General features: G+C 37.1%; 1 protein-coding gene across 1 annotated transcript in view; it reads left to right on the forward strand.

The window, feature by feature from the left end:
* Window positions 1-16535: 16535 nt before the first annotated feature.
* ANKFN1 (ankyrin repeat and fibronectin type III domain containing 1) overlaps window positions 16536-26269 on the forward strand; it is a 126833-nt gene continuing 117099 nt past the window's right edge. Inside the window, exons 1-3 of the mRNA XM_035342578.1 lie at window positions 16536-16729; window positions 17248-17314; window positions 18236-18472. The gene's annotated coding sequence lies outside the window, so the exon portion shown is untranslated. The remainder of the gene's footprint in view (window positions 16730-17247; window positions 17315-18235; window positions 18473-26269) is intronic.

Below are 26269 nucleotides of genomic sequence, written 5' to 3' on the forward strand. Positions count from 1 at the left end.
TATTAACAGTCCTATTATGTTCAGCATGATTACAATAACCATTTCCATTCTCTGGAGTTTTCTATGCTTCTACATTCCTCATTAGTGATTCTAAGGAGAATAACACTTTCCTTGTTTGATTAAAACATCCTGTGGTCAGGCTTTCTTTGACAGTAAAAGATTTTTAAATACATCATTTAAAACCATATTAATGTAAGAAAGTGTTTATATTTATGAAAAGATAAACCACTTTTGGAAAATGATTAAAAAATAACTTAAAATTCAGATACAGATACACCCACATATTAACATTTTAAAATTTCAGGGCATACACGTAGAGAGCTGTTCTAATAGATCTTGTCCTTGCCCATCTTCCAAACTGTTGTTTAGATCATGCTGAATCTCTGCTGGATCTCTGTTACATTTCCCCCCAGGAAGACTGCAGGAAACTGGTAAACTGATATACCATATCCCACTGCATGTTTTATATTTCCAGCATCACATTGTCCTATGCCCATTTTGTGTGAACAGAGGCTTCTACATGAAACATATCCAGATGCCAGGGTGAGAACCAAAATGGCTAGAGTGACCGAAAGAAAAAAGAAAAAAAAAAGAAAAAAGAAAAAAAGAAAGAAAAAGAAAGAAACTACCGCCGCAATCAGCCTTATAGCTGATGTAAATCATTACTTCCTCTGACTCCCCTGTAATTCTGCTTGTGTCAGCCACCTGAGACTCAGGTTTTCTTCATGCAGTAACAAGGGGAGTATCGTGTTTAAACACAGCTCTCAGAAATGGCAGTTATCATTTTGACCACCCTTCTGCATATTTAACAGGACAATGGGGAAGGAATGGACTATTTCTATACTTTAAAATAGGGTATTTTCCTTTGATCCCCCCCTTCCTGTGGGGAAAAAAAGGGGGGGGGGGGGACGGGGGACGGTTGGGTTGCAAAGGTTTTTATTTCCATCCTTCTTCTTTATTGAAAGATAATTTTAATTTCCCATCAAAATTTGAAAAGATAATTTAAGGTGGATCCCCCTCTAGAGAAAATTATAAAACAATTTCTTCAGTGAGGAGTGATTCAATGAGTGACATTCATCCATACGAGCACATAGGATCTTTTAGTATAATTAGAATGGAATCGTTTTACACCCAAGTGCCTTGTGCCTCTGCTCTCCTAAGGTATTGTCTTTCAACACACTGTACATCAGCTGCCTAGAAGATACTGAGGCAAAGTTTGAGACATTGCAGGGATCGGTCCTTCTAGGTCAGTTTCATTGGAAAGAAAGTGCTTTAGATAAGCAACACTGGCTTGTAAATTTAACGTGCTGCCAATCCTTACTTCAGCTATTGCAGACTTCCCACTTAACATTCCCTTCAGATTTGAATTGTTGAATAATTTCTTGCTTCACCTTCTAAATAATAATGTATATTGTTTCTTGCAGAGAGTTGCTTTTATACTTTGTTCTAGGAATGGCAGCATTAAAAGAGTAGGTTTGGTCTTTGTATGCTGCTTGTGAAGTACCGCTTTGATATCTTTTATATTTAATACCATACAAGTGCAAATTATTTTTGTATAATTGCACTAATTGTCAGGAGTAGCAGACTTTGCAATAAACCATTGGAGGTGGAAGAAACTTATTCTTAGGGAAGATTTAATCTGAATTTGCCCCAGAGAAAGTGGAAAGATCTGCGTACTTAGCATTAAAGAAACAATTACAGGGATTATGGTTTTCTTAGTTATAGCATTCACAGAACAAAAGTGCCTCTAAGAAATACTTAATGTCTCACTGTGCATTTACCCCTGTATTTTCCTGTTCAGTTTCCTGTATTTTAGACCTTTTCAAATGATAATGTGTGTGTACATAATGGGAAAGAAGAGAAACTGTAAACTGGTACAAATCAGAACTTTCCTACTATTTTAAGTGGACCAACAAAGATTTATCTCAACTGAAAGTTTATCTCAACTTGTTTCATATGTGGATATTTCACTGATTCTTTTTAATAATTTCCCTGTCTAAAGAACTTTTCAAAACAAAGTGATCATCAGTCAAAACAATGCAGTTTGGCTCTGTATGAGTCTGATGTTTCCACATGCAAACCATACATAATAAAAAAGTTATCGCTGCTATGGTCTCTTTCCCAGAGAACAATAGTGTTGTATTTGATTAAGGCTGAGAATGTGTTTAGCACTCTCTACAGGGATGAAAAATTAGCAAGCATATTTGTCAAATTCAAACTTTATGGCAACAGGAAGCAGAGAACTGCAAAAAAGCAGTGCCTCTCTTACATGAGAAACTTAACAGCTGCTTGGGTCTCACTGGTGTTTTAGAGTGATATCCCTCCCTACTTCATGGCTTACTTTTCTTCTGTTAGCTCTGCATGAAACAGTACACGACTTCCAGCAGCAGTTCCAGTTCATGACGTCCTTGTAAGACAAACAGGGAATTTCTTGTCACAATATTCATCAAGAACATCACTTTTGGCATTGAGGTGGGTTTATGGTTTGTACATTTATGAGAATTCTTTTTCCCTTCCTCCCTGCTCGCCCAAAGACTGCCCTCTGCCTGCAGCAGTTGGGCCCTCTTAGTTCAGTCCATCTGATTTTTCATTATGTCTTTATTGTTTTCTGTCCATCAAACTGAATAGAAATGGCTGCCAGGGGATTTTAATCTGTCGTGGTGAAGCTAACACTTTTCAAATAGTAGCTGCTAATGCTTATGAGCAGAGGTTCAAAGAATCCACTTGTCCCATAAAAAAACTGTTATGTTTTGTTTTCTATTTTAAAAGCTGGAACTCAGTTTATTCAGTGTCAAAAAATCTTCTATACTGAAAGATTAAAGCTCCCGAACTTCAGCAAGGCTACAAACAGCTACTGTAGTGCGTGCTGGTAACGTTTAACAACCAACATAGGAGGGCACTGCAACTAAGGATACCAGATATTCAGGTCCATTCTTCTGATGTCACTTCAGACAAATACGTTAAGATTTTGGTTCCTCATCTGTGAAATGGAAATAATCCCTTCTTGTTTCTTTGGAGGGGAGGTGCTGTATGAGCCAGTAAGCTTACTGGAGCAACACCAACACTAAATGCAAGACAATGAGTGTGTCATAGGTAACCTGGAAACTACTCAGCTTGTCTTTGTTAATAACATTAATGGTTCACTGTTTTAGAAGTTTTAAAAGTTATAGAAGTTTTAGAAATTGATTCTGATCTACTCTCTGCTCCAAACTTCAAGGTTTGGTCTGGCACCCACAGAAGGATGCAAGTACAATGCATGACAAGACTGCAGGAGCACCAGACAGAAGGCATTTATCAGAGATCACCAGTGAAAGGCTTTTTATGCATGCAGTAAGTTTGAGCAAGTAGGAAAAACTAATAGCTTTGACTTCAGGAGGCCAGACAGTCTGTAGGCAAGCACTGTGCAGATCTCCAGACCGCCCTGCGAAGGCTCCTCAGTTCTTGCCCTCAACACTGCTATTATTCCCTTGCAATTGCTGCCAGTTGGCTTGGTAACCATGGGCATATTTGAACAGCTGAATTCTTCCCTCAGTTACACTTGGCACCACTATGGGCTTCAGGGGAGCTACAGGGTGTAACTGAGGGCAGGACTTGGCTCCCAGCATCCACTACAAACCAGGTCAAGGCCACGAAATACATTTTTATCCTTAATGTTTTAATCCATACCATTAGCACTAAGAACCCACAGCATTAACTGTATCACCTTGCCTGAGAAAGCCTGGCCCCTTCGTTTGGGCACAAGGTTCCGCTGTGCATGAAGCTCTGTCAGCGTGCCAGCTGGGGCGGAAAGAAATGCATTTCTTGTACCTGGGGTGCAGTCTTGGTGTCACTCACACGGCCGTCTGCCCACCTATCACACCGAGTTAAGCCAGCTTCCGGAGCTGGAGTTGAAACACTGCTTTGTTTTAACCACATATTTTTATTTCATAAAACAGAACTAAGTATCCTGAAACTAAAGGAGTATTTTTTCATGCTGCTATAATTTGTGAAATAATGAGACATTTTGGTCTGTTAACTCCTCTTAAGTCTCACCACAACGTTATGCTTTGACTTCATTTGTGGTTGCAAAATATTTACTTTTCTCTTTAGCAGATTATATGAAGCTGTATATTTTGTCTTGGGAGATATATACATATATATTTATATATATATATTTAATCTTATTAGAAGCCATTAGTAAAGCTATCTTTGTGCTTTCAGCTTGTTTTGGACCCTCTTTAAAAACATTAAAAGAACATCACAGATTTATTTGCTGATGTCACCTCTTCTCAAAAAAAGGTTAGGACATAATAATATTTTTATTTTTCACTCATGAAAAGGTGATATGCACACACATCAGTCTTCACATGTATGTGGAATATATTCCTAAAACAAATACTTAATAAATGTTCCCTCATTAGGGATTATTAATACAAGGTGGTACTCCTGGAACTGCCAAAGGGAGTTAGAATCTTAAGCCTTCTAAAAAGTCAGAGCAAGCTGTTACTAGAACAAACTCCAGAATAAAGGAGACAATAATGTCTGCTTAGGACTTAAACAGCAGGACACCTGGGATTTCTTTCCATTCTTTTCTCCCAACATGTGCTAGCTTTCCTCACCAAGAATCTGACCATCACCCACTTATTAAGTAAGCTGCTATCCAAGCAAAACTGGGAGAGTGAAGATCCAATCCAAAACCAAACAGCTATAATGTTTAGGAGACTTCTGTTCCTGCATTTGAGCTGTCTGTTGTTACAGTGCTGCTTATACAATGTGACTGTGAAACAATCAACAATTTAATTTAATGCTTGTAAGAAGTTATGATATCTTTTGAAATAAATGTGTATCTATTCATATTTGTCTCCCCCAGCTCTCCAGTGTAAATTCAAATATAATTTCCTCATTGTCTGGGAATTCCCCTTTGTCAAGTTTTTTTCTCCTTTAATCAGAGCCCGTCTTCTCTAGACCCTTTTTCTCTTCATTCCCTCTCAGCTTAATACCTTGATGCCTCTACTGCTGTCACCTTGGGGACCTCTGTTTTCCCTGCAGAATCCCTAAATTTAGTAGCTACTGAGCCTTTTGGGGATAAATTTGGCATCAAGGGATAAAGGAAAGTGCAAAAGAATTAACTGCACGTGAAGACATTAACATGCATCATTTCCACAAGCTAAAGGAGCTTTTAGTAACTGTTTTAATCATTCCTGTGGCTCTAACATAAGTCTGCCCAGACTCTCAGCAATTTTTAAGATGTATGGCACTTGAACCTGGCTGAGATTTCCAGAGCTGTATCACCACAGGCAAATACAAAGACAATATAATCCCCCTACATTTATTCAGCATTTCCTTTTCCTAATCACAAGGATTTGCATTCACTCTGATGGCCAAGAGACTATAGAGGAGAAAACTCATGTTTCATTGAACTATCTGCAGAATTATTATTATTATTATTATTTTTCCACAGATAGCTTTTCCCATATACATGGTATTTTACTCACTTATTCTAAAATACACTGTTTAATGTTCCCATCGTACTGAGTGTTACAGAATCCTGTCAGTGATCTTCATTTTTCATTTCTTAGTCTCTGTGTCAATTAGTTTACATTTCCTTTATGTCTGACCTGAAACTCTAGACTTTGAGAGAAGTAGATTTTCATAGGTCTTCGGGCACCTAAAGAAAGGCGTCTCTTTACACTATAAAGAGGCATATAGAAAAAAATACCTAATTCCTGTTAACTGCAAAAGGAAAAGTGTTTAAAATATTTAAAGACTTCTAATAGTTTTATTAGCTCCTCACATGTATTGTGAAGTCCCTAAAAACAATTTTGAAGATAACGACCTTTGCTTTTAGTTTGTGTGGTCTTTCCTTTTGTGGAAGCAGAGAAAAGACCATGAAATGAACATAAATTCTATATACTCTGAAAGTTTCTTGTATTGCAAGAACAGGATAAAGGGATGTTTGTTGTAATTCATACCTGTGGGCATCTTTTAAACACACTTCCAGCTATGTACAATCTGCAATGGGGAATCTTTATGCTAAATATATTAAGCGTAAGTTTTAAAAAAATATTAAAGAAAATCAAACTGGACAAAACTGCATGTTTCCCCCAGTTTCAAAACTTCAGGATAAGAAATTCCTGACCTTTGGTTTCATTTGTATATGGTATTAAAGTATAGGAGGAAAAGGGAGGAATTAACAGGAATTTCTAATTTTTCCACAAGACAAATACTGGAAAAAGATGAATTAATTTAGGAAAGAAAAAATGCATATGGCTTCCAAATGTCTCCATTCTGAGGGGTGTTTGTGAGGAAAAATGATGTGTTTTGTTGTTGTCTTTGATGCCCAGCACTGATCAACTACTCACAGCCCCAGGATTTCTCAGGCTTAGGTTACACAGGAGCAGCAGAAACTTGATGCAGTGAGGCAGGCTGACATTGGTCTTGCATCTCTGAACAATGAGATTCAGTTTTCCTGAGAAATCACAAGCTGCTGCTTTGAAAACAAACATCAAAAGTGACACTAAAGATTTTCAAAGGAACCACTGAGGTGGTATTACAATAATCACATATTTTTTAATCTCACAGGCACTTCTGTGTCTAGTCAGGGATAAAGGTCTACATAATAATAGTGAAAAGATGTTATATACCAAAAAAAAAAAAAAAAAAAAAAAAAAAAAAAAAGGGCTAAGTGAAGTGAAGCATTTCATGTTCATTCTCCTTTTCAAAGAGCTTAGCTAAAAGTTGACCTGTCCCAGTGATAACGTTACAGGAACAACAGATGCTTACGAGGTGTTGATCATGTGCCTGTTTCATCTTTGTACACCAGAGGGCAGTAAGGCAATACCTATAAGATTTGTCAATCAAATCCACCAAATTTTCATATTAAAAATAAGCATTAAATTATTCACTAATATTTCTACATGCAGAAGACATTAGGCATATGAAAGCAACATCTGAGAAAACACTGATCAGCACTCCTCGATGCCTATATTAAAGCAGTTTATACAGAGTTAATTTTAAATATATTTCTTCCTACACAATTTACAACCCCAAACAGAAAACAATGAATTCATAAGAAACCCTGCAAGGCTCATCTCCCATTCTACATGATTTTATTAAAGACACCACTTCATATTTGCTATGCCATCGCACATTTGCAAGCCAAGCTATGCTTGTTTCAGTACAGCCTTTTGGCTGCAGGAATACTATCTTGCATTTCTGAAGCTCAGATTTAGATGTTTTAAATTCTCTTGGCTAGAAGTAGAGACATCCAGTTTAACTATTCACCTACAGTGAACAAGCTCTGGAAGTAAGAATTACCTCCAGCTCTCTCCAAAATTAGAGAAATTAATTTTGCTTATGTTCATCTCTGCCCATCAAAGTGATGAGTATTCCTGAGAGATCAGGAGCAATGACCAAGACTATAGTTGATTCATTGATAGTAATGTAGGAACTGCATGTAGTAGCTATAGGTTGCTCCAGAACTTGGTATGGACTGTTCTAATTTGCAGCTGCTGCTTCAAAAGCCCCAATGGACTGATTGAACTAATGCAATAATTCACTTGTTCTCACCTTGTAATGACTTATTTTCATGTTTCCTCTAACTGTTCTAACTGCATCTTTACCAGCCATCATTCTCATCTCTACTTCTGACCCTGCAATACACACAGAATAAGTAAGGGCATCTGTTTGGGCAGAGGGCTGCAATTCATTCTGTCCCTTCATCATCAGTCTTATTATTTCAGTGCCCTGAGCAATACTCAATTGGACTTTTTATGCAGGTTTCAAGGTTGCCCACTGGTGACATGAGCTATGGCTTAAGGTGTTTTCAAAGGCCTGGGGTTAAAGGCTTGTTTACAATATTTGACTAGATTACATAATAGGAGTAAAATTTATCCCCTTTATCATCAACCTTAGTATGTTGATCTGGCAAGTAGCCAGGCCCCAATTAAAAGCAAGCATAAGTATACATATAAATATGTATATCAGAACGCTAAGCGACTGTGAACCAATAGCCACCCTCCCAGTAACAGTAGAAAACTATTCCTTAAGTACATTATATAAAATTACAATGGGATCATATTCCAATTGTTTTAATAAAATGACTACAATATGGGGCACTGTTTAGTCAGGGGAGGCCATAAAATTCTGAAATTAAGCCCTAACCTGTATGTAGCAGAAGGTTTCATATAAATAATGCCAGCAAGACAAATGGGGATCCTTATATATTGCAACCATAAAAAAGCTTATGGAGTGTTGCTTTGCTTATTATGGATTTTATCAGGGTTTTGTTGAGTGAAGCAGCAATTAAACTAAATATGCTGTCCCAGAAACCATTTATGACTGTTCTGTCTACACAGAGCAGACTATACTGAAAGAGACCATGACTTGCATTTCAAAACATGTTTAGGCTTTCTTTTCAATGGTTGTAAAGAACCTAGAATGGGTCTCTTCACAAGGGATAGGATGAAGCCAAAAATCTATAAATATTTTTATTTTTCATTCCTATCACACTTGCCTAACCTAGTAGGCACCTTTTCCAAACAATTCTTAGGTTATTTATAATGAGCTAAGGAATTAGGTGATTTATGAATTCAATACCATATAGTGTTCTTATAGTCAAAGGATAGTTCTGTGTTTGATGAGTTTTGGAATAAGCCTTGTAGCCCACAGATATTTTTTATTCTGTAAGTTTATCCAGAGTAGTTTAGACTCAAGAAAACTTACAAAGAATTCCAGTGAAACTTTTATTTTCCTGAGAAAGAATTAACAAATCAGGATCTTTTGAAAGAAAAATGCACAGAACCACTTTTATACTGAGACCTGTCCAGTCCTATGGACAGTGCTGGGGCTACACTAACACAGAGTCCCTGAAGATGCTGCAAAACTTTTGCTCACACTCTGCCCCCAAAAGAGGGATGTATGCAAGGAGGGATCAGTACAGGGAAGTCAGTAATTAGAATCTGTAAATAATTAAGTTTAGAGGGAGGTTGGATAAAGATAGTATCTTTCAAAGGAAAATACATTTTCTCCAGTATGGAAAGACATAGATGCTGCCACAGAATAATTTTGACACTTCATTAACTTTATCTGCTAGCACTGCCCATAGAAACAGAGATTTTTGGCAGAGTTCTGCTTCACTGTTTATCTGTTTTTTGCAAGGCAGACAAACCTGCTTTCATTTCCGTTTGTCCATTTGTTTTTTATGAAAATAGATTTTAATAGTTCAGCTAGGAATTTTAATATATGGAACTCAACCTGCCTGCAACATTTGTTGTCCATGTTCAAATGTGCACCAACCTAGGTAGCAGCAGCATTGTTTTACTCTGTGATAATCCAGTCTCATCCTGTCATAGACATGTATAATGATGAAAATGGACTCAGAAAGACAGGAGTGGAGATAGAGACAAATTGTGGGAAAAACAAAAACAAACAAAAAAAAAGTAAATATGTGTTTAACTGAACTCTTCAGTGAAACTAAAATAAAAATATTATACAATAAAATAACAAAGTGAATTGTCACAAAATGGCAAGGAAAAGTGCTCTTGTAGATGAAGTATACCCTTCAGTCTTGAAATTAATATTCCGCTCCTCTCTCATAAACACTTTGTTTTACCAGGGACAAATCACTTTCTCTATGCTATATTTCTCCATGTGTAAAACTCTGTTACACTAAAACAGCAAGACATTTGGGACAGAAAGAAGCTATGTACTTAGGCTTTTTGTACAACCTTGTAGCAGTATTGGCTGATCTCAGCTGGGGCTGCTAAGTGCTGCTTGTAGAACAAACATTCTTAGATTTGGCTTTATTTCACTGCCAACACTTTAGGTCAGCCCCTAAGCTGCTTTAATATTTAATTAAAATACATCAATATTAAGCTTTGAATGCCAGTATTATCTCTCTTGTTTCCAAGTACACACTAATTATGTTGTCCTCATTTACAGACCATTTAATTATCTGGTTGTTATCTGGAGAAATTCCACAGTATTTTCCAGAGCTGTGGGTATACTGGCTTTTTCCAAAAGATATCTGCCCTTCACGTAGAAGGTCTTTATGAAGGAAAATCTGACTCAGCCGTCTTCCTCATTCCCCCCATAATTTCTATGTGGTAAGAGAGTCTGTCATAGGCCTGTAATTGTCTTTAAGTCACTAAAGAGGTACCTGATAAAGAGGACCAGCTGTGTGAGGGACCAAAATTAATGCAATGAGAAGTTTGAAGCAGATACATAAATCACTTACCAGAAGAGTGAAGATATACACGCACATACGTGCTTGTGCATCACCTAGACACAGTGCAATTACAATTCTTCCCTCAAAGAAGTTATGATCCAAGGCCCTAATTCTGCAAACCTTAAGCAAGTACTTCAGTGACTCAGTGCTGTTCTGGCTATGCTGCTGATTCTCTCAGTTCCTACCAAGAATCTTACAATGTATGACATCTGCCTAAAATCCCATTTCTGAAAGTCATAAATCTGCAGAACCTCCAGATTCATTTGGGGAAAAAATGTTCCTAGTGCTGTCATTGCTCAGAAAAAGACTGGAAAACATGACACAGATGTTTCCTTAAAGCTCAGTAAACAGAAAGCAAATTAAAAAATACCTTTTCTCTAAAAAAGTTGTTTGGTTTAAAGACCACATCTTTTAAATCTTACAGGCCAGCCTGATGATTTTTTAATACTTCAGGTTGACAGAATGATCACTGGGACTATTCACAGAGGATAAAGATAAAAATGTGCAAAAGATCTTTGTCAGATCTGGGCCTACAGCCAGCCTCTCACTCCCCAAGAGCATGTCATATGGCACTACTAAATTTGGCTCAAACTTGTTTTGGTGAGTGCAAAATTTGCCTAGATCCAAAGCTGGTTCTGCTTCTCCCGCTTGAAGCTTTTTCATCACATGCTGAAATCTCTAAATAAACAAATACTACAAAGAAGGTTTTATCTGGATGGAGGTGTGTTTAAAAGAAAGTAAAAGGGGTGAAAGCAAAACAACATTGGGGAATTAATCAGAGGCTGATTTCTGAGCTATAAATTACCATTGATTACAGTATTTAGTAAATTCACTAAAAGCCTCTTCCTTGGTTTCTGTGCTTGTAGGCAGATATCCACTTGCCTCTTCTTGTCTGGACTAGAATCTGCCCCTGTAAAGCCCCAGGGAATCAGCTTACAAGCAATGGCAGAAAAAGCTGAACATGATGATTTCCTTCCTCCCCAGCACTGTTCCATGCAATGTTGGCAACTATATCTGTGAAACAACAGTTTAGCAAAGGAAATCTTTGGCAATGACTGCATGTCTGACACCACAGCCCCTTCTTCCCCCTTTTTAGCAGTGTATGCTAAATCACTTTAATTTGTGAAGAAAGCCTATGTACTAGACGAGAATACACTGTGTGTGCAGCTTTTCCTTAGTCCCATGCAAGCTACAGAAAAGTCAGAAAAAAGGGTAGAGTACTTTTCTCCAAGTAAAAGCACAAAATGTAAAAATCTAAAAATAACACGTGTGAAAGCAGCAGAGAGACCCTACTCTTAATCTGCTGGTACGGGTACAATATGACATGACTAACACCAGTCCTCTGGGCCTTCCCAATTGATTCTTCCCCCTGGGAGCATCAATTTTGCTGTGAACTTGGCAGGGATAAAATTTACAGGAAAATCTACAGCATCAAGACAGAAGAATTTTCTAAATAAACCCCACAAGGCTCATGAGGTGGCAGGCATAATAACACTGCTATCAAGCACGAAGGCTACTGCAAAATCCAAGTCAGACAGGCTGTTTTGAGTATATCTCCCTGAGTTGTCCTGAAAAGTGGAAGAAGGAGAGTTTATAAACAAACCTTCCCGCATGGAGAGCAGATTCTTTCCTCCCAGTTAGTCCTCAGCACAACAGTGCTGAGGTGCTGTCTGACCTGAAGTGCTCAGGGTTTTCCCTGAGGGAAGTCTCCTCTCCTCTCTCCTGAGGGAGGGCTCCTGTCCTCTCTCCTGAAGGAAAACTTCTCTCCTGCCAGCTGAGGGAAGGATCTTCTCTCACCTGAGGGAAAGTTTCTCTCCTCTCCCTAGAGAAAGTTTCTGTCCTGTCAGCTGAGGGAAAGCTTCTGTTCTAACACCTAAGCGAGGGCTTCTCTCCCTGAGGGAAAGCTTCTCTCCTGTCACCTGAGGGAAGGATCTTCTTCTCTCACCTGAGGGAGGGCTTCTGTCCTCTCACCTGAGGGAAGGATCCTCTCCTCTCACCTGAGGGAAGGATCCTCTCCTCTCACCTGAGGGAAAGATTCTGTCCTCTCACCTGAGAGGAAGTTTCTGTCCTGTCACATGAGGGAGGGCTTCTCTCTGCTCACCTGTGGGAAAGATCTCCTTTCACCTGAGGGAAAGCTTCTCTTCTCTCACCTCAGGGAAGGCCTGTTCTCTCACCTGAGGTAAGGAATTCTCCTCTCTTGTCACCTGAGGGAAGACTTCTGTTCTCACCTGAGGGAAAGTTTCTCTCCTCTCACGTGAGAGAAAGCTTCTGTCCTGTCAGCTGAGGGAGCGCTTCTCTGCTGTCAGCTGAGGAAAGGCTCCTGTCCTTTCACCTGAGGTAAGGAAGGCTCCTCTCCTCTCATGTGAGGGAAAGCTTCTCTCCTGCCAGCTGAGGGAAGGCTCCTGTCCTGTCCAGAGCTGCGTTCACCCCAAGGTGCTTTTGTAACTTCTCATTCTGCTTTTAATGAGGTAATTTGCTGTACAAGGATAACTGGTAGTCAATTTATAAATTGCACCAGAAGTTCCTTCTCTACTCAAACATAACCATAACAATTTGGACTTTATGCTGAATGGTGGAATCTGAACAAACTGTCTGCAGTTTCATATACGTTCTTCCTATAAGAAATGTTCCCTTTGCTCTTTTGTTTTATATGCTACTAATAAAATCTTTTTGTTAGAGCAGATTTTCCGGTACATTAAAGTATGAGTAGTTGATGTAAATATATATATACTTATATATATATATGTATTTAAAACTGCAATGAAGTACTTGGTTAATGTAAATGGGAAGATTACCTTTCTGTAAATCACTAGTTCCATGGTCCCTGTGGATGAGCAGGGCCCTCAGTGGGAGACTTCTGAGTATGGAAGCAACTTGCGGTTCTTTGCACTATCTTGGAAAAAGAACTGCTATAGTGTGTCAGTGCTTTGGTTTGTCTACTCCAATATTCCTCCTCTTTTAAAAAAAGACTAGTAGCAAATCTCCTGGAGGAAGGAGTAACATTTCCACCATGGATTATTAGGAAAGGTTATCTTTTTACCTTATCTCATAGGTGATTGCCTTTATACTCTGAGACATAAGGATTGTTTTACTTAACTATTTTTTTTTAGTCTAGTTTAGATACCCACAAATGGCTTATTCCTTTTTTTTTTTTTTTTTTTTTTTTCGAAATACCTGAATACCTGGTATGAAATACTGATTATACTTCCCATAGCAAAAAATACTTCTTGTGAGTATGATTTTGCATCATTTATTTGGTTTAGACTGTCAAATTTACATTTTAAGATGCAGTTTTGAACTTCAACCACTTGATGGCCACGTTTAAAAATTTTGTTTCAAATAATGCCAGCGCTGTATTTGGCGAGGTAATGAGCCTAAAAAGTACGTGGTCAGAAAACCATCAAGACAGCTTCCCATACCAAGATTATATTTATGCATATCTCTATTTTGTTTGTGCAAATATTTACGTCAGCACCTCTCTGAAACATGTTATATATAACACAGAACAGCGACCAATACTAGAAGTGGCAATTCAAATGTAACTCTCCAGTCATGTGACCTTGCATATGGTGGCTTCGGCATCCAAGGCCTCAGGTCCCATGGCCTCCTCTCACTGCAGGAAGGACGTAATCATTCAGAAGCTTGGAAGGAATGTAACATTGCCTGTATGTACTTTTTCATACCAGTTTGTGAAAGAGTAACCTGTGACATGAGGGTAGCTAGGCAATCCATCTCCAAATTTCAATATTGAAAGAAAACACAGTAGAATACTTTTAGAGATTTGTTAAGTTTTTCATTTATAAAGGAATGTGGAAATCTAACAGTAATTTCAAACAGAAAAAAGCAAGGCACTTCATGTGGAAAGTAGGTACAAAATGGACATTCTGATTTTTTTTTTCAGATTTTATTTTTTCCTAAGTAAAACATTAGATAAGTCAAAAGAATTTTTTTGGCTTTTGCAAGTTTGTGTTCTGGGCCTTTGATTGAACCTTAAGCCATTCTTGCTGAGATCATGATCTAATACTAAAAGTTAATTTGGGCCATTCCAGAAGCTTCTTTTTGGAACTCCATATGATACAAAGCTAATTCCTTTACCTGACTCTTTTTCTGTTTAACTCCATGTGTGTATGAAATGCTGAGCTGTTTATTTTTCCTTTCTAATTTTTAGTCTGTTTGAAACTGATAAAAGCTAAAGTGACCTAGTTGCACTTTGGCTATCAGGAGTTTCATACAGTTCTAGTAGTAGACGTGCTTACTTGAAAATGAAGGAAAAGAAGCCATAGTGCAATTATTACTAATCTTTGCTTTCTTGTTTCACTCTTTTTCTCCCTTTCCTCATCCTCCACTGTGACTGTGGTATTGAATACAGCTCAGACAGAGCTGGTTCCAACCTTTGGTACTTATTTTTGGCTCATGAATTTTTTGGCAAAGAAGGGACACTTAAAAGTCTGATATTCAAAGGCTAAGTGGCGATTGATCAAAAGTCAGCACAGTCAGTGTTGTTATTTTTTTCCAAACTCATAGTAATGTTGTTGCCTAAGAGCCCACAAAAACAAAGCAATTAGGTTTGCTTGATAAGAGGAACAATGGTGGCAGAACTATCATCAGCACTGAAGCTAGCATGTTTCCATGGGATTAACTTTCCTCTACTTATTTAAGTCTGCCAAAGTCTAATTTATAAAATGACAAGGTAATGCAAGTTGTGTTTAAAGTGCATTATCTGGATTATGCCAACTGTGCTCTTCAGGAATGTGACGTTGTGAAATGAGATTTCCACACACCCACAGGAATGAGCAGACACTGTATTTATTAGCCTAGTAAAAATACAATCTTATATCAATAATACCCAGGCTCTCTCCCTTTCTTCCTGTTTGTGTTGTGTGTCTGAGTTAGTGTTGTTCTGAGCCAGTGTTGCCAGGTGTACTCGCCAGAGCCTACTCAACTGGAGCTGTGAATACCAGCCAAAAATAGCTAGCCCTGATCAGATGCTCCAGCAGAGTTAATAATTCAGAGTCAGTGAGAATGTATGCAGAGGACACACAGCTATTTGCTGCTGGAGCTTTTAACTTGTCCATTGAAGATGAAATTGTAACTTACATCAGGATGTGGAACAGTGTTAACTGCCTGGATAGGATGGGTAGTAAGACACTGAGTGGTGATCTCAGGTATTTAGGTTCAGTTCCTGCCTCAAGCCATGGAGCTACTGGGTATTTTGCTTAGCCAGTACCTTTCTTGTGACTTGATTTCCCCATCTCTGGAACAGAATGATGTTCATGAAACTGATTAGAAATTTTGAATTCTAAGCAAAAGTCGGTGTTGCTATTTTTGACATATATTCCAGCTGGATTGATTTAGAATTTTGTGATGTTGGCAACAACATCCTGAATAAGGTGGTGCTGCTGGTATTCAGTGGATGATATTTACCTCTGCAAAAAATAGTAGGTTTATGGGGGAATGTTGGGACTGGTGATATAAAAGTGCTGTTTATACAGATGAATTTCACTAATTCCCCTTTTAATCTGTGTAAGACCTCTGGGGGTGTTGATGAGGTCCAGAGTATGTGAGACCTAACAAACTCTGGCAGAACTTCCTGTCTTCATTTGGAAACAATTTAAATGCATAACTCAGAAAATGGAGAATATCCATTTTGGTTTTATCTTAGTATGTTTGAGTGTCTCCCTGATTCTGATACCCAGTTTCCTAATATTTGAGAAAATTAGGTTATGGGTGAGCCCTGAAGAAAAAAAAAAAAAAAAAAAGAAAGAAAAAAAAAGAAAAAAAAGAGTTTTCAGGGTTAATGAAAGAATTACATAAGTCTGGTTTGGAACCTATTAAGCAGTTCTGGAGTGCCTGCTGCAGCTGGTGGGCTTCCAGGAGGGGTCTGGAAAGGGAAAGATTAGTTCTGGTTAGTAATACTGTTGGATGGCAAAGTCACAGGAGCCAGAAATTAAGAATTTCTGTCAGACTCTTCCTAGATAATGACAGACCCAGCAGGAGACGATTGTTTTCTTTGGATGCCAATGTCTGACTCATTCTTTTCTGAACCCTAGTAAAGCTGAATTGTTGGTACTTCAAGAGAGCCAGAGAGCTGCAAAGAGTTTGAAGCTTGAGCGTGAAAGAATTGAAAGACTGTCTGTGTTATTTGAACTTTAGGAAGGAATGAAAAAAATGTTATCTAGTTACAATGCTGAGTCGTTTTAGCCTTAGGAGCTGCTTAGGTCAGCTGAAAGATTGGGAAGAAAAACACTGACTCGAGTATTTTATTGTGTCAGCAGAAGGTCCCTGCCACAGTATGGGCTGAAACATGGAAGTAGAGATCCAAAGGGAACCATTATCAACAGTAGCCGCTTTAAAAATAGTGTAATTCCTTTGTTTCTGAGGATTGTCTAAAGTCATAGGAAATCCTGCCAGGAACCTACAAGTCCATAGCATTAGTAGATCTTTCATTCAGGAGTTGAATACAATGAAATTTCCACAAGATTCCTTTCTCTTCACTTTTCTTCCGACTTACCGTCTAGCCAGGTGGGTGAGAATACCCCCTCACAGGTAGGCTTTTCTATAGAAGTTCATGCTTAAAACCTTGTAACCAAAATTATTTTATCTCCTTGCTCTCCAACACAGCCACATAAATGGTCATGGTAATAAGTACTTCTACTCTGGCTCCGTAATATCTTCGCTTGTGTCCTTAAAGATTTCTGGAATCTAAGCGCTACCTTTGGGGAGGACTATGTTGGAATCTTTTCTTAAAAATCTAACAATATTATTAGATTAACATTGTTATGTACTATCTGTCTTTAAATGATTATTTCTTCCTTATAATAATGCTTCAGATATCAAGAGTCTGATACTGTGCATTCTGCAAAGGGGGTGAGGGGAAGAAATCCCACTTCGCTGATTGTAATTCAAAACAATAATGACCTCTTATTCAAATGGTGTTATCTCAAGTATTGCAATCAAATTCCAGTTTGGAAAAAGGAATCAAGGCACTTAAACTTTTCTTCCACCACAGTTTAACATTTCTTTCTTTTTTTCACTTACAGTGTCAGGAAGTGGAGCTGAGTTGGCAGTATATGGCGGGAGTATACACCATCCCAGAGGAGGCTGTAAGTAAGTGTTAAAAATGTTTAGTCTTGTCTATTAAAAAGACTTTTACTGAACTCTAAAAAAGTAGTAACAGAACTACCTCTTCCAGCAGTTTAGTGGTTGATAATAGATGTTGGTATATTGATTATTTTCTAATGGGGATTTAAATTCTTATCTGCACTTTCCACCCAAATGGAAATACTTTCCTAAACTCAGCTATCTGGTAAAATTTCTATGAACTCCTTTACATAAGTTGAAATTTGCCACTGTACAAATTAGTAAGCTTGTCTTATCTATTATTGATTCATATAGCCAAATCTTGTGGATACTGCTTGCTTTGGAGAGCTTCATGTTACAATTCATCTGTTCACCTGTTTCACCACAGAAGTTGTTGTAACTGTGTTCTCATACACTAGAATAATTTTAAGAAGCTGTATGAGGTGGCCTTTTGCCAGCACACAATAATTGTTGCCTGTTATTTCTTCTAAAAAGAAGATTTACACAAATAGCTGCACTGCTTGTGATCCTCACGCAATGCTATTGTTTGCAATAAGGTGCTAACATCAGTAATATAAGATAACCTATTGAAGCAAGACATAATATCTCTCAGGATTGCTTCATCCTTTGCTGTTCTTATAATGTGATATTGAGATTTCTTTCCTTTATTAAAATGTAATATCATTTTAAGTAACATACAGCTTTTGAATGCCATGATATTAATGTTACCGATTGTTTAAAAATCCTTTTTCAGTGTTGATGCACCCTTAGCTTATTAACAATATTTGCTGGTTTTTCTGGGGGTTCAAAATGCCACTGCAGGACAGATGACAAACTATAGTGTATCATTACAGTCTAATGTGTTACTTCGTGGTCTCAGGTTGCTTTTCTTTGAGTAGTTGGATACTATCAGCTGTCTGTTTCTCATCTATTGTTTCTTTCCCTCAGAAGCTCAGTAAGTGGGAGATGACAGAGCCAACGTACTGCCTGTGTTAGGGGAGCAACAGAACTCCGATAGCGATGTAAATTATTGGAGCAGTGTTCATCTAGGGAATTGCAGACAGACAAAGCAGCTCTGAGGAAATGCATCCCTGTCAAAGAAACTTTGTTTCAGCTGAGGCTTGAATAACAGCAGAAATGAAAAGCAGAGTAATCTGGTGAGGGGGAAAATGAACTGCAGAAACTGTAAGTATTTTTGAATGATTTCGTACATAGCTCACTTATCTGATGAGCAGATTCCTATATGTATTTCTGGACACATTTTTTTTTTTTTGTCTTTGAAGAATGAAAATTGCATTTCCTTTAATGTGATGTGTAGACAGATTATTTCTTTCCCGTTCTCTAAATATGTGGGTGGAATATTTTATATGAAGAATGGAATTTCAAATATTTATAGGGGAGAAAACTCATTTACTTTGCCTTCCAAGTATACACAAACATTTTGATCTAAATATACACTGATACATTGGTTGTGTGGTCAACATCTTTTAATGGGGCATACTTATAAGCAACTAACCATAACATTTAAGACTGGCTTTTTCATTTCAGTTTATGGAGTTAATTACATTTCTATTGTTTTCTTCAAGAGTCAGGTTATGGGACTATGTTAATATCAATTACTTACCTGCATTCACACAAGAGCAAACTCAGTGCTAAAACTCTCATCCTGGAATAAGTTTGCATGGAGTTTTATGACAGTCTGAAACAAATTTTTTTATGAACAGTTTTTGTTTAGGGTGGTTCTCAGCAAACAGGTGTGTGTGTGTTTGTTTCATGGGACCAGTTTTGAACAGGACAAATCAACTCTAGCCAATAGGAAACTAAGGATCTCTGCATTCTGCTACCAAACACAGACCACCAGGAAAAATAAAGTAAGAAAGGGCCATCTGGATTTTCTGAAATTAACCTGTAATGATTTCTCATTATGTTTTTCTAAGCAATACTCTAGCAATGAATTCAAAGTTAACAGCCTGCTATAGCAACATTTTTTAGAATTGTTGGTTTTAGAATGTTTATGGGGAACTGTGGCACTGCAGCACCCTGTATTTTTTGTTTGTATCATAAACTGATTAAGATGCTTTTTTGAAGTGAAAAACAGTGATATAACTTAGCATGAGTCTATCTCCTTTGGGAGAATTTGATTTGACTCTATCTTGTCAGAGGCTCTAGATAAATTGTGATGCATGTAACTAAATAGTCTCGTGGAGACTGCTGTTTCTAATGGAAAATACTTGCTATGCATATACGTGTTACAATTTGACTGACTGTCTTGGAAGTAGCATGACATCCTTGTCTGTACACTTTCAACATACTCAATAGCGTGATACTGGTTTCGTATATTAGAGATTGCTTAACAGTTTTAAGCACACAGTAAAGAAAGTCTCCAAATAATTTACCTAAAACTTAGTACTGAGTTCAATACAATCTATGGCAGAAGAGCAGCTAGCAATTCACTTGGGAAATAATACCTGTTCCCTCTGTTTTCAGTGTGATGGCATATCCAATTACACTTCATCTTCACTGAACTGTTTCTGATGTGGGTTAAAACTTTATTGTTAATCTCCACAGGAGCTGTCTTGGATCCCTTGCCTTTATTGTTTATAGAACTTCCCTAGTTGGTTCCTCATTATTTTATTCTTTACTCTTCTCTGTTTGTTTGTTTGTTTTGGTTTGTTTGTTTGAAGATTGACACTAATCTGAAGCAACTATATGATTAAAGTGAAAAATTCAGGTCTTCCAAGAGAACAAAGGAAATATCAGATTAGATGATTGCACCAAAAGTCCTTTGTGGAACATTTTTAAAGGAAGACCAGCTAGTTTGAAATTACACAGCTGATTAATTTCTCAATTTTAATATTAAAAATTATGCATCTGGAATATGGTGGCTTACTCTAACAAATACAGATCTAGGTTTCACTAACTTTGAAAAGATGATAATCTCATCACTTTTCAATAAAATCATGAATGCCTTTATTATATGAAGTAGTAAATTTCCCAAGCACTGTTTTTTAAATGAGGATTAAGAATCAATGAGGTAATTTCAATTCCCAGGATAACCATATTTCTAAATGTGTTTGTGTATGTTTCTGGCACAAATAACTACACTTTCACTCAACCTGTTGGAACATGCTTATGCTCCTGACTCTTTTAGCAGCCAGGACTGATGTCTGGCCAATCAAGGATGGGAAAAGGTAAAGAACAACATTTATTTCTTTTGAAATAGTTAGAGCTACTATTTTTTTATATATTTTTTTTTGGGGGGGGGGGGCCGGGGGGTAAATAAATAACTTTTTAGTGACTGGAAACCAGTTGTGAATCAGTGCTGAGCCACTGTATAATTTATTCAAAAAAAATTAGCAGCAGTATTTGACTTCTGTTTAATAATTATATTTTGAGGTTAAATTTGGCTCTGTTTAAAAGACAATTTGGATACAACATCTTCTAAGTGGAATATTAGATTGACCTCTGATTTTCAGTTAAATATTAGTCACTGAGCAAAATATAAATATCCTCTATTAATGCAGTGCTAAATCCACAAAATTCAGTTCCAGATAATGGCTGTCTTTTCAAGAAGTATCAGTACTCCTATTAGTTTAATTCTTCTGAATTGCATAGAAGAATGAATAGGGTAGAATAGTCTGAAACCTGGATAGATTTTGTTTGGGAAAATATAACTAACAAGTCCTAGTCCTAGTCATAGAATTTACATTCCCAAAGTGAATGGAGGCCAAAAGAATTTACTGGCTGAGATGGGTGGGATTGGTCCTTTCAGTAACTCCTGAATGCAGTTCTCAAAGGAAGATAGGCGTCTTTATTGTCAAAAATTGCCAGTTCAGAATTTAAGGCCTGTTATAAAGTGAATTCACATTGAAAGTATACAATATTTGTTTCCATGTTTCACCTGCAAGTGAACTTGTTTTAGGATGGTACAAAGAAAAGTGTTGCTCCAAGGGCTTTGTCTTAACGATCTTTAGGAATCAAGGGAAACTTGTCTGCTAGTGGTTAACACCAAAGAATAGCCTTCGTCCTTTAAACTGATGCATTCCCTAAGCATGTGGAGAAACTTGTTTATCAGACAAGTTGCCACATATTTGGCCTAGTATTCAGTTAGCATTTGTTAGAGTATATTATTTTAGTGCACTTCTTATGCCATCAGAATGCTTAGAACTGACATTTTGCTGCAGAGTATCTTATAATAATGATGCAGACATCTTTCTACTATTTTCCTCTCCCACTTATACAGAATTTCTTCTTTGTAACCCAAATTTACTAATGAAATGACCTAGCTGACTAAAGGACTTGCTACAAACAATGTTAGACCCCTTTTAAGTGGTGTCAGAGAAAATGTGGTGGATTGTAGATACAGGCAAGATAGCTGAGTTAGTGTTTTATAGATACAAAAAAGCTTTGTGTTGATGACCTTGCTTTCAAAAGTTTTAGTATATCTCTTACAACTGGTCTGCAGCATTTGGATATGTTTGTGGCCCCAGTAGTGTTCCCTCTGTCTGCAACTAAATAAAGCACTTTGGAACCTCACCAGTAAGTCAGATGAAAATACTCTCCAGCCTTCAGCCGTTTCTGTGCTACACGGTGTTTTAGTTGCCTGAAGAACAATCAGAGAGTGTGGGAATTGTATTGAGAAATCATAAATTGTTTCGGGATTTACTCAACAGACTCTAATTTTGTATGAAATATGTGATTATGGAAGCACATAATAAGCATTCTCTTCTACACTTACAAAGAGTCTTTTCAAATATTTTCAGATAATTCTCTGTTAAGAATTCTCAGATTCTGTTGCATTATATCAGCCCAGGCATACATTTCAGTCAGGTTTCATAGCAGATTTGCTTATCGTGGAAAGTTTTTTCTTTTAAACAAATAATCAAACAAAAATTCCTAACTGTCTTACAAGTAACACTCTTCCCTTTGTGATAAATGCTGTGCAGTGATGTTGTTTGTTTTACGCATGATGCCTTCCACAATTCCTTAGAACACAGAAACAGAATTAAGAGCATAAGTAATACATAACTACAAACAGGTAGGACCCTACTAAAGTACGTACTATTGAAGAATTAACAGAGGCCTGATGGTAGCAGCAGGTGGGGACTTTTGACCAACTTCCCACTCCAGCTCCCGGTATACTGAGTAAAGACTGCCTATGTTAAGGCCGCAAGCCGTAATGACAACTTGGAGACAAAATGGGAAGGGTCTATAGTAAAACACTGCAAAGATGAGAACATATTGTAAAAACTTCCAAGCCATAGTAAACATATGTTGTTTTTTTTTTTTCTTGGCTTAAGGAAGCAGATGAAAAGTTTACTACATCTAACAATTTTAAGCACTTTTAATATCATGAACAAAATAATAGGAAAAAAAAAAGAAAGGAAAATCCCAGTGCTTTTTCTAAGATTTATTTATTTATTTATTTATAAGATCGAAGATTTAGGATATATTCTTGTCTATGTAGTACTTTAAGAGGATAAAGTGACTTTCTAAAGTAATAGCAGAATGCTCTTGCCTCTTCATCTTGATTTACAGGATGGGAAAACCAGATAAAACTCCAATATTTTTGCTTGGACAATAGATGGTTCTATTTAACAGTTTAGCAAGGCCATTGATGTGAAGGTGACCTAAAATGAATTATATTGCTTCTGAGGCCTAAGATAGTATATTTATACAACACTGCACTGGAGTAGAAAAGACATGTAGACTTACCTAGACACTCAAAACATGAAGTCAAGGACACTCAGAACATGAACTGCACAAAGTAGACGGCTTATGACTCCTATATCTGACTGTGTCAGAGGACCATTGCTCATTAATTTATTAGGCATTTTTGAAAATCTCACCTTATTTCAAACATTGTAAACTTCTGATCAGCCGGAAAGGAATGACTTACACACATTGACTAGCTAATGTTATTTTAATTGCAGTAGAACCAAGAATCCTTATCCAGGATCGTGGCCCATGTGCCAGGCACTACTTACTCAATTAACTTCTGCCAGGGAAAATTTGCTATGCTGAAATTTATCAGTATTAGTAACTAGAGCTGTGTAGGCCACAGTGCAGACTACTTGATTCTCCTGTTCAATATTGCATCGTAGAATATAGCTGTAGGAAAACATACTTTTCTGGGTTCAGATCACCAGGGGCTGCTGGTCACTGGTTTCTCCAGCATCTACGCTCCATTACCAATACTTAAGCTCCTGTATATTTTTTAATTGTAGTACAATGACAGTGAAGATTAAACTATATTTTTGCAATCACCTATGTAGCCACAAATATGTCACACATTTCATATAAACTTTCCAAAAACATTTAAGGGGGACTCTCCCTGAAGGCAGGACTCAGACCTGCAACTGGCAGAACCATGCTGCACAGAAGTTTTCTAGCACAGATGTGAGAGCAGTTGGCTGTGCTACTGTGCCCCTTAGGTTTTTGCCCTAGAGGCAAAGAGGTAAAATAAAAACATAGAATTGAGTGGAGAAATCCAGAGCAGTGGTCCATGCCCTTTATATATTAAAAAGCATGCCCTATTAAGTTCAAATTTAAAATTTCTGAAAGTATCTGTGAATTTTCTCCTTCTCCTATCCTTATCCTTGTATAGTACTTTTAGTGACTATAAAATAAAACCTGAGGTTATTAAATACAGAATGTATGTTTTGCTGTGGTATTCCTCTTCCATATATAGACATCAAGATAGCTACAGATTATTTAATGACAACATTTTGGTCCAATGAATGTGTCAGTAAAGCAAACCAAGCATTTCTCTTAATAAAACATCTTTCAAGCATCCTTAAGGACACATTAAAGTGATCTCCTTAGAAGTCATACTTAGTAAGCTAATTAGCATGATCAGTGTGCATTCCTTCCTTATGATTAACTCTAACTCTACGGCACTGAAAGGAAAATTCTAAGTAGAAGTCTTAAAGTGACACTAAATGCATAGATTCTTATATTCTGTATTGGAATGCATGACACACTGGCTGCAGTTTAAGTAACTGTTTAAAGTATTTTGAAAGCAGCTAGGATATAATTCAACTTAAGCTCTGACTTTTCCTCAACAGAAATACACAAGGCATTAAACAACTTGGGCAAACAGTCTGGAAAGTTACATTGCTGTTCATCTTGTTACACTTGGTGTTTTTTTGTAATGGTGAATTATATACTCCTTAGAGCTGGGCCTTCCACTTTTTTTCTGAAAACATACAAGTTTACAATATCTAATCTTCAGGATCGTGATAATCTATTTACCATGAAGCAAAGCTAATGTGCACGGAAATGATTAAAATCATTTTCATCACATGCTTTGTGTGACGTTTAAGTTTGATATCTAAGACAGTAAGAATACTACAATATTAACCATAGGAAAAATATTAATAATATTTTTATATTATATACAAGAACTTTGCTCCATAACATTGTGCCCAGGGCACAAGAGCAGTACTGATGGTAAAGCATGCTGTTTTGTATAAACCAGTGTTACTACAAAATCTTGGTTTGGCTGCCTGAATTATGATTAATTTACTGGAAGACAATACTGTAATAGTGTGTGGTGGTATAATTGTGATTGTAGTAGGATGGAAGAACAAATGCTGTATTCCTTGGAGCCTGGTGCTGAAACAGATGAATGGCATGGTGTTGTTTAATACTGCATACACAGCTTAGGCAATGAGTTCTTCAGCAGAATTGCACAGCTTAAATTCTGTATTTTCTGCCTTTAAGGTGGCATACTGACTGTCAGCTCTTCTCAGTTTGCTTGAACAGAAGTCTTGTTTCAGCTATAATGAATATTATCAATGTAGCTCTCCTTAAAGATCTCTTATTTCTATTTTATTGCTGTTTTATACCAGTCTGTCTCCATTTGGAGATCTCTCCATGCTTCTGTTTGTCAGGTGGCCATCTAAATTCCTGAGAAGTTACTGTCAGTTGAAGGCATACTAATATACTTCCTTCTTGAGATTAAACCCTTATAGGACATAAGACATAGTATGGGTCATAGGATTCCAGCCACACAAAGATACTGATCTAGGAGCATAGTGCTGAAGCTATGTGGAACAAACTCTGAACTGAAACAAGTTTTGAAACAAAAATAGCAATGTACTATATAATGTAATTAGAAAAGGTTAGTTTTCTAAAATTAGGTGCTACCAGAAGATACTGGTCAAGCAACAGACTAATGATGTTTTATTAGCAGAATACTATTAAGTAATAAACGCTTTAAAATTTCATTGCTTTCAGTAGTAAATTGTGATTGGTGTATTTGACACTATGGCACTGTAAAAAAGCAAGTCATGAAAATATAGATTGCTATCCAGAGTCCTTATAATTGTGCATTTTCTGATTGTAGTCATGAACATCTCTGTAAAAGACTAGTAAACTTGATGAAATTAGTTTTGAGACTATCATTTAGGTGCTAAAGCTGACAACTTAGAAATAAACAAAAATTCAGTATAACCAGAGTGGTTTTGCTATTAAAGTAAGTCTGCTATTAAATTGTCTGCAACTACTACGGTAGTTGCAGTTCTTCATTAAAACATTCAGATCTTTATGGATTTTATCAGAGAATACTACTTTACATTACACGGTAATTATAGACTGCTGTCTCTGAAATGAATTCCAATACAGTTGTCCTACAGAACACAGAAAGGGAGAACTAAGTCATATGTTCCATCTTTACTACTACATTCCTTAGAGGGTTCCATATGTTTACCTTTAGCTGACTTTAGAATTTTTGTTTTTGTGGTTGCTGGCAAGCAGAGTTGAATTCTTTCTTGCCTATTGCTTTAATAAGGAATGTGAAGCCACATACAAAATAACACTAGAATGCAACAGTATGAAGCACAAATAATCCCCAATGAGATGCATATTTTGAGTAGAGATCAGGAATGCTTTGCACCTTTCTTTATTTGGACTGCTAGGCTTAAAAAATCCAAAAGGGGGCAATCTTACCCTCTGCCTGGAAACCTATAAATGTAATTC

The sequence above is a fragment of the Oxyura jamaicensis genome, chromosome 18, assembly GCF_011077185.1.
Source record: "Oxyura jamaicensis isolate SHBP4307 breed ruddy duck chromosome 18, BPBGC_Ojam_1.0, whole genome shotgun sequence".
Lineage (NCBI taxonomy): Eukaryota > Metazoa > Chordata > Aves > Anseriformes > Anatidae > Oxyura > Oxyura jamaicensis.